Consider the following 15,566-nt stretch of genomic DNA (forward strand, 5'->3'; position numbering starts at 1 on the left):
TCAGCCTGTGCAATGAAGTTTTAGGGAAGCAATGATAACTCCCAACACACGTCTACCATTTAGTGGATGTATTCAAAATAATAATCATCACTACCGCATTAGAAACTCTCAAATCGCCTATCGTCAATTCCAAATATTTATATCAATGACATATCCGGTGAAACGAAATTCAATACAACACCACCCATGTATTCGAAATGCTCTTTTATCCTTCAGGTCGCATTATCTTAATATTCATACGGGCTTTACGTAACTAGTCACTTGACTTTTACTACCAAGATTTTTAACCTTTTACTAGAGTCGTTTTCACTTGGGATCTTACTAGAAATCTACGATGCCTCACACAGTAGTCGTCTCAAATTTCGGATTGGTAGCGGAATATTCTACAGCCTGTCACAATACAGTCTGTTTCACAAATACTTCCTCGGCAAACATAAATTGTCCCAAACTCATTCTCCTCGCCTTATCCCAGCGGTATCACTTAAAATCCAGGCTTCATTTCATCTTCAATATTCCTATCCCTCTCATCTCCACATATATAAAATCTTTGCTCTCAACCCATTTTTCTTGTATTTCCAAGACCCCTTTCATTTTTCAATCATCTAGTGAAAACAACAACCATTATGAAATACACCTATTTATTTTACTATTACTACGACTTTCGGACCTCGAGAATCCAAGAACACACCGCGACTTTCCGTATCACTGATATACACGATGTCCCAAAATTTTTATACTTCCCATGAATAAATATAACTCTATCGAATTTCACTGAAATATTCTAAGTGCCTGTGATCCTTGTAAAATATACAGGTTAAATGCACTTTTAACATTGACAAAATTTTTTATCCCGCGGTAGACATTATTATTATTATTATTATTATTATTATTATTATTATTATTATTATTATTATTATTATTATTATTATTATTATTATTATTATTATTATCGACAAACATTTCTGAATTCAACTGATATTTGAAATTAAGACACTCTTCACGACTATTTTACAATTATAGCTTTCCTAAATTTTCTCGCTTTGGACAATATCTCATAGAACATTAACACCAGATCACCAGATTTAAACGTCGCATTTTTACAGTTTCTTGACGTGAAATTTTCAAACTAAAATTTTCACACGCTGACCAAAATTATAACACTTTTCGCCTGATAATTACAAATATCAACCCGACAATCATCTTGAAAAGTATGTTGGGACAGAACAAAAAAAATCTAACTACAACATAATACAAATATAGACAGACCTGCACATGGCGTCATTCCCAGTATTCTGGCTACATCGTCGCCAGCTGACCTCGTGCCTTTAGCCGTACATTTGCACAAATAACATCATCATTTCCAACATATCACTCTTACAAACACTGCCCTTTTCACACGATATAAAATTACAACACAAATCACGCACTTTCCTCGTTATAATGTGTACCACGAACCTCCCTCGTTCTGCAGTTCTGCAGTCAACTGCTACTGTCTGCTTTATCCCAGAGTTGTCTCTCTCTGTCACCCACAAACACACCAGGTGTTCAACAGATAACGAAATCAAAACTACTCTGACTAGCTTCCCAATTCTCTTACCACTTTCCAACGCACATAAGGTGTTACAGTAACATTTGCTGTGTACTTTAACAGACGCCTATACTTTCACAATTTGTCGGCAATAGTTCAGAAATTTTCTGTCACCTTCCCTTTCTAACCGACTGGGTGGACCTCAGCCACGAACATGTACTAAGTCGTTTGTAGATCAATCTGGTACAAATTTCTGCTGACGACGGGCGTAAGCTACCGCCGCTTCAAAAACCAGATCGACACTGAAAATTATGCAATGGGGGGTTCCTCTTATAGTCTACAGGAGGGACGCTACACACACTACTAAGCTTGATTGCGTAATCTGCTAATTTCGCGTCCAATAGACCGATTTTTATGAGACTTGTCCCAGACTTCCGGACAGACTTGTAATTATTTTAGATGTTAATCTCATAATTTTACCACACTCACAACAGGTGAAATAAATTATTTCTGCCCGGACGTTTCGCGCGTTTTCTTCATCCCTTGACCTTGGCACGTGGAGCTGGTTCACTGATCTGACGCTGATTTGTACTTAGGCTTAACTGCATTTATAATTTACCCTGGGGGCTCTGTCTTCACGTAGGGTTTAAGAATAATTTAGATGATTTATTTCTTTATTTACTGTATTGCCAAAATCCCTCGTTACGCAGAATTCCGTGAATTTAAAGAATTATCGGGCACTCGAAGTCCATCGAGGTGTCACGGTATTTCACGAGCCTGCCGCGGGTGAGATCCTTCCCACGCGACATCGAGGCTCTTAGGAGCGCAACATGGCTGCCCTCAAAAATAAAAGTAGCTTGTTGATTTGAAATAAATATTGAGAAAATAAAAAATATTTTTCTCATCGTGGAATTATGGGTTCAGTACTGATATGTGAATTTTTACGAGGTGCCTCCAGAACGGCCTCTGCTGTTCCATCCTGTGCAGCGAGCCTAACGCAGACTGGTGGCTCGTTGGAATTCACGCCAGTTTTCCTTAGGCGTCTTTCAACACGGCGGAATGTCGTAGCAGCCGGGTGTCGCCTGTTGGGATACGGTTCCTGGTACAGACGTAGTGCCTCGCACGCGTTTTGTCTTGCTTCCCCATAAATGAGGAGTATGTCAACGTATTCCTCTGTGAAAAACATGCTGAATGACAACAGAGATTACAGTACATTCAGGCCCTTTCCAGCGGAGTATGCGCAGGGCGAAAGACGATTAACAGCGTCATTCTACTGTTTGAATGTGGCAAGCGTGGGTTTATGTGTTCGTATTCAAACATCATACCGATGCAAAATTATTTGAAGGATGCAGGATTCGAACCGCCGCTGGCACATTCTGTCGATTGCGAGGCGATCTCCTAACCACATCCGGTACGGTACACTGCTGTAAACATGCTGGTAGTACGACGCGAGCAGAGTACATACGCCATCCGGTTCGGTGTTTTTTTTTTGCTAGTTGCTTTACATCGCACCGACACAGATAGGTCTTGTGGCGACGATGGGACAGGAGAGGGCTAGGAGTGGGAAGGAAACGTCCGTGGCGTTAATTAAGGTACAGCCACAGCATTTGCCTGGTGTGGAAGTGGGAAACCACAGAAAACCATCTTCAGGGCTGCCGACAGTGGGGTTCGAATCTACTATCTCCCGAATACTGGATACTGGCCGCACTTAAGCGACTGCAGCTATCGAGCTCGGTTGGTTCGGTGTTTAAGACAATTACTGCACTGTGACCGAGTGTTATGCATTGATTCCCCTCTTCGTTACACCCGGTCACGAGGCACGACACATTAACATAGTTACATTGTAAAATGACGTCGCTACATGATTTCAAGTCGTCATGTTTTGCGAACGGTTGATATAACATTTCGCTAGGGTTCAGAATCGTGTAAAAAATGTGCTCACTGAATATCAGCACCATACAGTACTCCTGCAGGCGAATAGCACCCCTATAATAATGTACACGTTAGTTGGGCTGCAGCAAACGATATTAGAAGGGGCTGTTGAATCACACTGTATTGCTCGTGCCTTGTAGATTTCGTGTTGATAATTTTCTGTAGTTATTGTACCTGATATTTGGACTTATAGTCCTACGTTGTTATCAGAGGTGACGAGCTCATTTGTTGTTGTTTTTTCCAACTCTTCTATCAGTCAAATTTTAAATTCCTTTTGATTTTAAACTCCTTTTATCAAGAAAAAAATTAAAGGATAATATCTTAATATATCCATTACGACCTTAGGCCTATATGGTATTTAGCAAAATCTTCTTAAAGTAATATTGTACCTCTGTATTAATTGAAGCATAATATCATATAGAACAGAAAGTTCTAAATCCGTAATACTATGCCATAATCGGAAGTACTGAGCTTTTTGAGAAATATTATCAAAATAATATTTTTACAATGAATCAATTCTTATGTATTCTATTTTTGTTCAGTGTTTCAAAATAATACTTTTTAAGTAATTAACTTAATTATAAACCCCCTCCAGTCCAAATAAACTGTTCTTATAGTTTTATGGAATAAAATTTCAAAATTTAGTACGTTTACTTATGCTCTGGTCATTTCCACGCCCGTCCATTCACCCCGCCACCTTCTTACACCTCTCTGTTGCGTAATAATAATAATAATAATAATAATAATAATAATAATAATAATAATAATAATAATAATAATAATAGTAATACTCGTGAGACCAAATTGTTATACGCTCCCTCTTTGGGACATGCACTCAGAAATACTGCAGAATATTCTCGTGGTATGTAGGTCTTCAACTGAGCAATTGTCGGACTGCTCCGGGGAATGAATCTTGTGACATGAGAGCTTGAGGCACTTTAATTACTGCAGCCCCAGCGTTGCCTACAGCTACAGGCTCGCTCAGGTTATCATAACATTGATCTTGTCACTACACTTTTACAATAATACGGAATTTTAAAAATAACCTTCCTTTTTATCAAGAAAAAAAAGAATTAAAGGATGTAATCTTAATATATCCATTACGACCTTATATGGTATTTATCAAAATCTTCTTAAAGTAATATTGTAATCCTGTGATTATTCTGGTTGTTAGTGCCGGTTACTCTGATTTGTCGGTAGTCGCAAGTTCCGTAGTTCGAACAACGTCTTATTATGAGAGCTAAAATATTCTGTCGGTGGTAGTGCGTTAAGGTTAATGGAGCACAAGTTCATTCTGTTGTGACATTAATCAAAAGTGTGGTTCATTCAGATTATATCGTTTTGGATATCTTGAGTATCATGAGTTCGGTCACAGTTATCAATATACTGTTGTGATTAACGTGTATTGGGGTATGTTAGCACTGATTTTATTATCGCCCGAAGCCTCATTATGTAATATAGGCTAATTGTTTGAAATCTTTCTTTGGTTCAGCAATGAGTCAGTTCTCTGCCTGGACTCCTCAGCAGTTCTAGATCGAAACCGAACGGATATCGCTTCTAAAGTGTGAGAATTATATCTAAGTTATATAAGGAAGTTGAATAGCCAAGCTAGCACCTGGACGAGGAATATTCGTATTCTAGGAAGAATTAAACCAAGGACTCTAGGATGAAATTATGGTGGAAATTGTGAGTAGACAGATAACTATATAACAGAATGTAATTGTAACCTCAAAACCAAACCAAACCAAACCCCATGGCACTACAGTACTTGAAGGGCCTTGGCCTACCAAGCGACCGCTGCTCAGCCCGAAGGCCTGCAAATTACGAGGTGTCGTGTGGTCAGCACGACGAATCTTCTCGGCCGTTATTCTTTGCTTTCTAGACCGGGGCCGCTATCCCACCGTCAGATAGCTCCTCAATTCTAATCACGTAGGCTGAGTGGACCTCGAACCAGCCCTCAGATCCAGGTAAAAATCCCTGACCTGGCCGGGAATCGAACCCGCGGCCTCCGGGTAAGAGGCAGGTACGCTACCCTTACACCACGGGGCCGGTTTGTAACCTCAAACGGCATGCAAATAAGGGCAGCTGCTCTCACTGTACGCTCGGAGCTACGTCATTGTACAGAGCACTGGCTTATCTACTAGGGTGGCTGACTGAGCAGGGTTTATTTGAAGTAGATATTCTTGGTGCAGTTCCAGCCGTTTAATCGTTTTCAGAGGCCCTTAGCGTATGACACCTACGAACGAGGAAAATAGAAGAGATGTGAGCGTAGCGTGGAGAAGTCGGCAAGAGCGTCAACAAGAATTTTGTGCCCAGAGCCACGTTTCGTGCACATCCACACATTTTTGTTCACAGTGCCAAGTTTTGTCCATCTTCGCATTATACAACCATATCATATACAACTACTTTTCTAGCTTCAATGTCAGATAAGCACCCAAAGGATCAAGTTTTCCAGTCCTCGGAATCAGTTGCTGAGGAAAGCAAGGCAGAAAGTGTTTGAAAGCACTTTACTAGCTAAAGTAGAAACCCTTATTTTTTTCGTATAATCTGACTAAAATACGTGATAGAGTGAAAAAATACAATCAAAGTTAGTGGTATTGTTTGATAAAGTACCGAGAAAACCGGTGGTCCAGCGATGCTTCTCAGAAATTTAAATCCACCAAAGCTTTGCAACAGAACACGGTCGCAAGTAAAGTCTTTGCAACCAACTTAATTGAAGCCACAATTTTAACAAGGACTGCTCTGAACGAGACCGTATTTATACCAAGACTTCCAAGTTTTCCATCACAGTATCTTTTTTAATTTAAACTTCTCCATTCCCTCTCAATGTTTCGCCCCGATTATAAACAAATCATGGGGACGGTCGCTAATAAAATCCTGGTATTGATGTACTAGAAAATTGTTTCTCACGAGGGCAGTTTCATGTAGCTTGTTCGAGTGGTTTTTTTTTACCAGCTAACCATCTTTCACTAAATTTAATTTTTTAAAGGTTTCCTTCCATACCCTGATGGGGTTCAGAGAGGCTGCTAGAGAGTAGCACCCACTGTCAGGCCATTCAAACCTTGTAATTTTAGCACCATGTGAAAAACATTCAACATCGTTTACTGGGATTTATCATACTCGAACCCGTTAAACACCGTTTTCCGAAAGTATAACTCAAATTGTGAAAACAGCTATCCAAGACTCAGGATTTCATCCAGCAGTAGGCAAGGGGACCTGCCAAAAATAAAACTCCCCATGTGATATAATACATAGAGCCGAATTCATAGACAACACTTATACATAAGTGACCCTTATGTTTCATTTCATATTACCTACTTAAGTGTCCCGCTTATTGCTATAAGTGGACCTCCCACAACATTAAGTGACTTATGTTGCAGCAAGAGGGAGGATAATGATTTTGCTGACTATGTTGCATTTCATTCACATAATTCTTTACGTGCACACCGTAGAGATGGAAAATACTGTCGAAATGTAATGTGACCAACAATTTAAAGAAGGGTGCGTTTTAGTAAAGTGAGAGTTATGAACATTCTTGTTCCTTTGATTGAGTGAGTGAACATAACCTCTAGAGGACTAACTCATCAGTAATGAAGATATTGTTTTGAGATTTTATGCCACCTCTTAATTTCAGATTATTATTATTATTATTATTATTATTATTATTATTATTATTATTATTATTATTATCGGTATTTCGCTTAATTAATTGGAAAGGTGTTACAAGTTGATAACTTATCATCAAGACTGTAGGCCTATGGAATAGTAAAGAACATTACTAAGTTCTAAGAAAAATTAACGTGATGCACCACCACCATTTACTTTAAGGTCGATTTGCGCTAATTATATCAGCTTAGTCAAGCAATCGTTTGCCCAATGATATCAGAAGTTTCTGAAATTATGGCATCGCACATCAAAACATACTATTTACAATTCATTGAGGAAGTAATTAGGCCTATTACATCGCACCGGCCACGGTTATATTTGTCAAATCATTAACAGCGTTGTAAGGCTAGGTACCTGGATAACTTTTTTTTTTTTTTTTGCTAGTTGCTTTACGTCGCACCGACACAGATAGGTCTTATGGCGACGATGGGACAGGGAAGGGCTAGGAGTGGGAAGGAAGCGGCCGTGGCCTTAATTAAGGTACAGCCCCAGCATTTGCCTGGTGTGAAAATGGGAAACCACGGAAAACCATTTTCAGAGCTGCCGACAGTGGGGTTCGAACCTACTATCTCCCGAATACTGGATACTGGCCGCACTTAAGCGACTGCAGCTATCGAGCTCGGTACCTGGATAACTATGAACATATTATATTAGGACTAGCAAATGTACCCGTGCTTCGCTACGGTATTCTACATTGTATACGGATATCGACGTAAATACTGTGCGTGCAGCAAATGAGATTGTTTTAAAATTGCATGTCTCTTAGCCTTATCCGAGAAATAGCATGGGGAGGTCCACATACGTTGTTTCCAATGTAAAGTGAGGGTTGCGGAGTTGTGATGATAACGCCAGGCTCACTTGCCTACTGCCATTCACAATCGAGTTGGCAAGTTTACATTATAATTGCAGGCCCCAATGCCTACTGCGCGGTCACAATCGATTTGGGGAGTTTTAGTTACAATGGCAGACCCATTTCCTACTTTCAGACATGTTACAGTTGAGGAGTTTTTATTATAATACCAGGCAACTTCCCTACCACCAGTCAAAATTGAGTTGTGCAGTTATCATTATAATGACAGTCCATTTTTACTGCTGCTAGCCAGCTTACTGCCAGTCACACAGAATTAGTGAGTTTCCATGAAAATAGCAGGCCACAATGCCTAATGCTAGTCAAATTTTAGATTGGAACATTTGTTTATAATGGCGGGCACCCTGGCCTAGAGCCAAACACAATAGAGTAGGGGACTTTCGAACAAAACTGCATGATCCCTTGCCTTCTGCAAGACAAATCGAAAAGTGAATTATTCATTAAAATGGTAGGCCCTCCTTACTAATGCCAGTTACACAGGAGTCGGAGAAGGACCCCATTCCTACTGCCAGCAGTCAAAGTCGGTGTAGGGAGTACTGATTACAATAGCAGACACATCCTTTCTCGATCTCTACAAATCGACATCAATGAATATATATACAGATGGACATACGAAAGTATATGAATGTTTACAATATTGCAGACCTTCATTTACAGATTAACTGCTGCTAAACGGTACGTAATATCGACAAAGGATTGTACCGTAAGGCGCAGTATTTAGCGATCTAAATGTCTGGTCCTATGATATTTTCTCGCATCTAATCTATTCATGGGTCAGATTGAATCAAAAACGTTGAATAGGTTGAAATTTGTGTAAGAATATCTTACATTTCCATTACTTTTCGGATAATTATGTGGCATAGCATTTGGCTCACATATGGGTACTGGGTGGGCCAATGTTCGTGTAGAGTTTGATCATACTATCTTTCCTGTAAGTGATTGAAATTATGCACATGAGAAGAAAAGGTTTAGAAATTAATTTCCATTAAGGCAGGTAGATTTCCATAAAGTTTGGTTGTGTGTATTTAGAGGGAGTGCAAAATCACGGTTTCGGTTTCGTATAAACCCCCAATTAGTTCAGGGATTTAGAAACAATATTTGCCCTAAAACCTCCCCAAAGGACAGGTGGATTCTAAATATGAAGTTTGGTGGAAATATATCCAGTAGTTTTCAAGTTAGAGAAAGACAAACAGACCAACAAACAAAGAAACAAACAAACAAACTAACTAACTAACTAACAGACACCAAGGAAACCTACCCCTGGACAGATGGATGCTATATATAAAATTTGGTTCAAATATCTTGTTAGTTTTCAAGTTGTAAGAAGTACGCTTTACACGCACCCGCTGGGATTTGTACCGAAAAACGGTCCGTTAATGATATATCCCTTACTAAATCCTGTTATCGAAATGATGCAGATGAGAAAAAAAGGTTTAGAAATTCATTTTCATTAAGGCAGGTTGATTTCCATTAAGTTCGGTTGTGTATACTTTGAGGGAGTGCAAAATCACGGTTTCGGTTTCGTAAAAATCCCCACTCAGTTCAGGGATTTAGAAACGATATTTGAGCTAAAACCTACCCAAGGAGAGGTGGATTCTAAATATGAAGTTTGGTGGAAACATATCCAGTAGTTTTCAAGTTATAGAAGGACAGACAAACAGACAAACAGACACCAAAGATAAAAATGATGCAGATGGTCATTATTACACCTGAAACGGATAACTGTACGGAAATTTCGCCAAAATCAATGTACAGACACACGGTCGTTACGCTTTTATTTTTTGCGCTAAAACCTACCCAAGGACAGGTGGATTCTAAATATGAAGTTTGGTGGAAATATATCCAGTAGTTTTCAAGTTATAGAAGGACAGACAAACAGACAAACAGACAAACAAACAGACAAACGGACACCAAAGCTAAAAATGATGCAGATGGTCATAATTACAGGTGAAACGGATAACTGTACGGAAATTTCGCCAAAATAATCAATGTACAGACACACGGTCGTTACGATTTAATTTATATAGATGACGGATAGGCATGAGCACGTTGAAAAGTGCAGACTTCCACTTCGAGATTCATATCTCCTAAACGGTTTATGATATTAAGAAACGGTTTGCGCCATCAGACGCCTCATTTATCGCTCTACATGTTTGTTTCTAAACCATTTCCTCGTATCTCCCATATTAAGGGGGTAAATTGAGATCAAATTTTGAATAGGGTGAAATTTGGGTGCATTTTTAACATTTTACATTACTTTTTGCCTACTTATGTATAAGCTAAAATCATGAAATTTGGTACACATATGTCCCTTAATCGTGCCAATGTGCGCACACAACGTGATGATCCTATCATTCTTATAAGTGTGTCAAACAATGAAATATACTTGTAAAAATCACCAAATTTACGAACAATCCAGAAATACGGCCAAATTTAACGTATAAGGGAGAGAGATACGACAAAATGTCACAGGACCAAAGTTGTAGATCACTCCGAATTGAAGGGACGTTGTGCCATCCGTTTTGTGATACGACTTACCGTTTAGCCAAAAAATAGCTCAAAAGGAATGTCTGCACAGTCATTAAAATTGCCTCCATATTTCGATATCTTTGGGGGGTAAAAAGTGAAAAATTTGAACATCTTGGAATTTTCCCGTCGGTTAGGGACCAAAAGCTATAATTTCACCAAATTTCAATTGTCTACTTCGTCCGGCAGGTTGTGCCGCCATTTTGATTTGGGGGGATAGGGGATAAAAATGAGGAAATTCTCGAAAATTTTTAAGCCCACGAAACCTATAGGTTATCGTTTTGGATATACTATACGACTGTGTTCTTATGCTGAGCCCAAAATTTGAGCCCCCCCAGAGTGCCCCCTTCAGGGAATTTTGAGAATTTCCGATTTTTCTAGGGATCCTGGGGTCATCAGGTTCCTCCGTACCAAGTTTCAAATTTCTGAGATTTATGGAAGTGCCTCATTAATTCACGTCTTTTTTCATTTTTAAATATTTATATATACATCGCTCCAGCCCGACTTGCTTTTATATATATAGATAGATGACAGATAAGCATGAGCACGTTGAAAAGTGCAGACTTCCACTTCGAGATTCATATCTCCTAAACGGTTTATGATATTAAGAAACGGTTTGCACCATCAGACGCCTCATTTATCGCTCTACATGTTTGTTTCTAAACCATTTAATAGTATCTCCCATATTAAGGGGGTAAATTGAGATCAAATCTTGAATAGGGTGAAATTTGGGTGCATTTTTATCATTTTACATTACTTTTTGCCTACTTATGTATAAGCTAGAATCATGAAATTTGGTACACATATGTCCCTTAATCGTGCAAATGTGCGCACACAACGTGATGATCCTATCATTCTTATAAGTGTGTCAAACAATGAAATATACTTGTAAAAATCACCAAATTTACGAACAATCCAGAAATACGGCCAAATTTAACGTATAAGGGAGAGAGATACGACAAAATGTCACAGGACCAAAGTTGTAGATCACTCCGAATTGAAGGGACATTGTGCCATCCGTTTTGTGATACGACTTACCGTTTAGCCAAAAAATAGCTCAAAAGGAATGTCTGCACAGTCATTAAAATTGCCTATATATTTCGATATCTTAGGGGGGTAAAAAGTGAAAAATTTGAACATCTTGGAATTTTCCCGTCGGTTAGGGACCAAACGCTATAATTTCACCAAATATCAATTGTCTACTTCGTCTGGCAGGTTGTGCCGCCATTTTGATTTGGGGGGATAGGGGATAAAAATGAGGAAATTCTCGAAAATTTTTAAGCCCACGAAACCTATAGGTTATCGTTTTGGATATACTATACGACTGTGTTCTTATGCTGAGCCCAAAATTTGAGCCCCCCCAGCGTGCCCCCTTCAGGGAATTTTGAGAATTTCCGATTTTTCTAGGGATCCTGGGGTCATCAGTTTCCTCCGTACCAAGTTTCAAATTTCTGAGATTTATGGAAGTGCCTCATTAATTCACGTCTTTTTTCATTTTTAAATATTTATATATACATCGCTCCAGCCCGACTTGCTTTTATATATATAGATGACGGATAAGCATGAGCACGTTGAAAAGTGCAGACTTCCACTTCGAGATTCATATCTCCTAAACGGTTTATGATATTAAGAAACGGTTTGCGCCATCAGACGCCTCATTTATCGCTCTACATATTTGTTTCTAAACCATTTCCTCGTACCTCCCATATTAAGGGGGTAAATTGAGATCAAATTTTGAATAGGGTGAAATTTGGGTGCATTTTTAACATTTTACATTACTTTTTGGATACTTATGTATAAGCTAGAATCATGAAATTTGGTACACACATGTCCCTTAATCGTGCCAATGTGCGCACACAACGTGATGATCCTATCATTCTTATAAGTGTGTCAAACAATGAAATATACTTGTAAAAATCACCAAATTTACGAACAATCCAGAAATACGGCCAAATTTAACGTATAAGAGAGAGAGATACGACAAAATGTCACAGGACCAAAGTTGTAGATCACTCCGAATTGAAGGGACATTGTGCCATCCGTTTTGTGATACGACTTACCGTTTAGCCAAAAAATAGCTCAAAAGGAATGTCTGCACAGTCATTAAAATTGCCTATATATTTCGATATCTTTGGGGGGTACAAAGTGAAAAATTTGAACATCTTGGAATTTTCCCGTCGGTTAGGGACCAAAAGCTATAATTTCACCAAATTTCAATTGTCTACTTCGTCTGGCAGGTTGTGCCACCATTTTGATTTGGGGGGATAAGGGATAAAAATGAGGTAATTCTCGAAAATTTTTAAGCCTACGAAACCTATAGGTTATCGTTTTGGATATACTATACGACTGTGTTCTTATGCTGAGCCCAAAATTTGAGCCCCCCAGAGTGCCCCCTTCAGGGAATTTTGAGAATTTCCGATTTTTCTAGGGATCCTGGGGTCATCAGTTTCCTCCGTACCAAGTTTCAAATTTCTGAGATTTATGGAAGTGCCTCATTAATTCACGTCTTTTTTCATTTTTAAATATTTATATATACATCGCTCCAGCCCGACTTGCTTTTATATATATAGATGACAGATAAGCATGAGCACGTTGAAAAGTGCAGACTTCCACTTCGAGATTCATATCTCCTAAACGGTTTATGATATTAAGAAACGGTTTGCGCCATCAGACGCCTCATTTATCGCTCTACATGTTTGTTTCTAAACCATTTAATAGTATCTCCCATATTAAGGGGTAAATTGAGGTCAAATCTTGAATAGGGTGACATTTGGGTGCATTTTTATCATTTTACATTACTTTTTGCCTACTTATGTATAAGCTAGAATCATGAAATTTGGTACACATATGTCCCTTAATCGTGCAAATGTGCGCACACAACGTGATGATCCTATCATTCTTATAAGTGTGTCAAACAATGAAATATACTTGTAAAAATCACCAAATTTACGAACAATCCAGAAATACGGCCAAATTTAACGTATAAGGGAGAGAGATACGACAAAATGTCACAGGACCAAAGTTGTAGATCACTCCGAATTGAAGGGACATTGTGCCATCCGTTTTGTGATACGACTTACCGTTTAGCCAAAAAATAGCTCAAAAGGAATGTCTGCACAGTCATTAAAATTGCCTATATATTTCGATATCTTAGGGGGGTAAAAAGTGAAAAATTTGAACATCTTGGAATTTTCCCGTCGGTTAGGGACCAAACGCTATAATTTCACCAAATATCAATTGTCTACTTCGTCTGGCAGGTTGTGCCGCCATTTTGATTTGGGGGGATAGGGGATAAAAATGAGGAAATTCTCGAAAATTTTTAAGCCCACGAAACCTATAGGTTATCGTTTTGGATATACTATACGACTGTGTTCTTATGCTGAGCCCAAAATTTGAGCCCCCCCAGCGTGCCCCCTTCAGGGAATTTTGAGAATTTCCGATTTTTCTAGGGATCCTGGGGTCATCAGTTTCCTCCGTACCAAGTTTCAAATTTCTGAGATTTATGGAAGTGCCTCATTAATTCACGTCTTTTTTCATTTTTAAATATTTATATATACATCGCTCCAGCCCGACTTGCTTTTATATATATAGATGACAGATAAGCATGAGCACGTTGAAAAGTGCAGACTTCCACTTCGAGATTCATATCTCCTAAACGGTTTATGATATTAAGAAACGGTTTGCACCATCAGACGCCTCATTTATCGCTCTACATGTTTGTTTCCAAACCATTTAATCGTATCTCCCATATTAAGGGGGTAAATTGAGATCAAATTTTGAATAGGGTGAAATTTGGGTGCATTTTTAACATTTTACATTACTTTTTGCCTACTTATGTATAAGCTAGAATCATGAAATTTGGTACACACATGTCCCTTAATCGTGCCAATGTGCGCACACAACGTGATGATCCTATCATTCTTATAAGTGTGTCAAACAATGAAATATACTTGTAAAAATCACCAAATTTACGAACAATCCAGAAATACGGCCAAATTTAACGTATAAGGGAGAGAGATACGACAAAATGTCACAGGACCAAAGTTGTAGATCACTCCGAATTGAAGGGACATTGTGCCATCCGTTTTGTGATACGACTTACCGTTTAGCCAAAAAATAGCTCAAAAGGAATGTCTGCACAGTCATTAAAATTGCCTATATATTTCGATATCTTTGGGGGGTAAAAAGTGAAAAATTTGAACATCTTGGAATTTTCCCGTCGGTTAGGGACCAAAAGCTATAATTTCACCAAATTTCAATTGTCTACTTCGTCCGGCAGGTTGTGCCGCCATTTTGATTTGGGGGGATAGGGGATAAAAATGAGGAAATTCTCGAAAATTTTTAAGCCCACGAAACCTATAGGTTATCGTTTTGGATATACTATACGACTGTGTTCTTATGCTGAGCCCAAAATTTGAGCCCCCCCAGCGTGCCCCCTTCAGGGAATTTTGAGAATTTCCGATTTTTCTAGGGATCCTGGGGTCATCAGTTTCCTCCGTACAAAGTTTCAAATTTCTGAGATTTCTGGAAGTGCCTCATTAATTCACGTCTTTTTTCATTTTTAAATATTTATATATACATCGCTCCAGCCCGACTTGCTTTTATATATATAGATGACGGATAAGCATGAGCACGTTGAAAAGTGCAGACTTCCACTTCGAGATTCATATCTCCTAAACGGTTTATGATATTAAGAAACGGTTTGCGCCATCAGACGCCTCATTTATCGCTCTACATATTTGTTTCTAAACCATTTCCTCGTACCTCCCATATTAAGGGGGTAAATTGAGATCAAATTTTGAATAGGGTGAAATTTGGGTGCATTTTTAACATTTTACATTACTTTTTGGATACTTATGTATAAGCTAGAATCATGAAATTTGGTACACACATGTCCCTTAATCGTGCCAATGTGCGCACACAACGTGATGATCCTATCATTCTTATAAGTGTGTCAAACAATGAAATATACTTGTAAAAATCACCAAATTTACGAACAATCCAGAAATACGGCCAAATTTAACGTATAAGAGAGAGAGATACGAC

Source organism: Anabrus simplex, chromosome 1 (genome assembly GCF_040414725.1).
Source record: "Anabrus simplex isolate iqAnaSimp1 chromosome 1, ASM4041472v1, whole genome shotgun sequence".
Classification (NCBI taxonomy): Eukaryota; Metazoa; Arthropoda; class Insecta; order Orthoptera; family Tettigoniidae; genus Anabrus; species Anabrus simplex.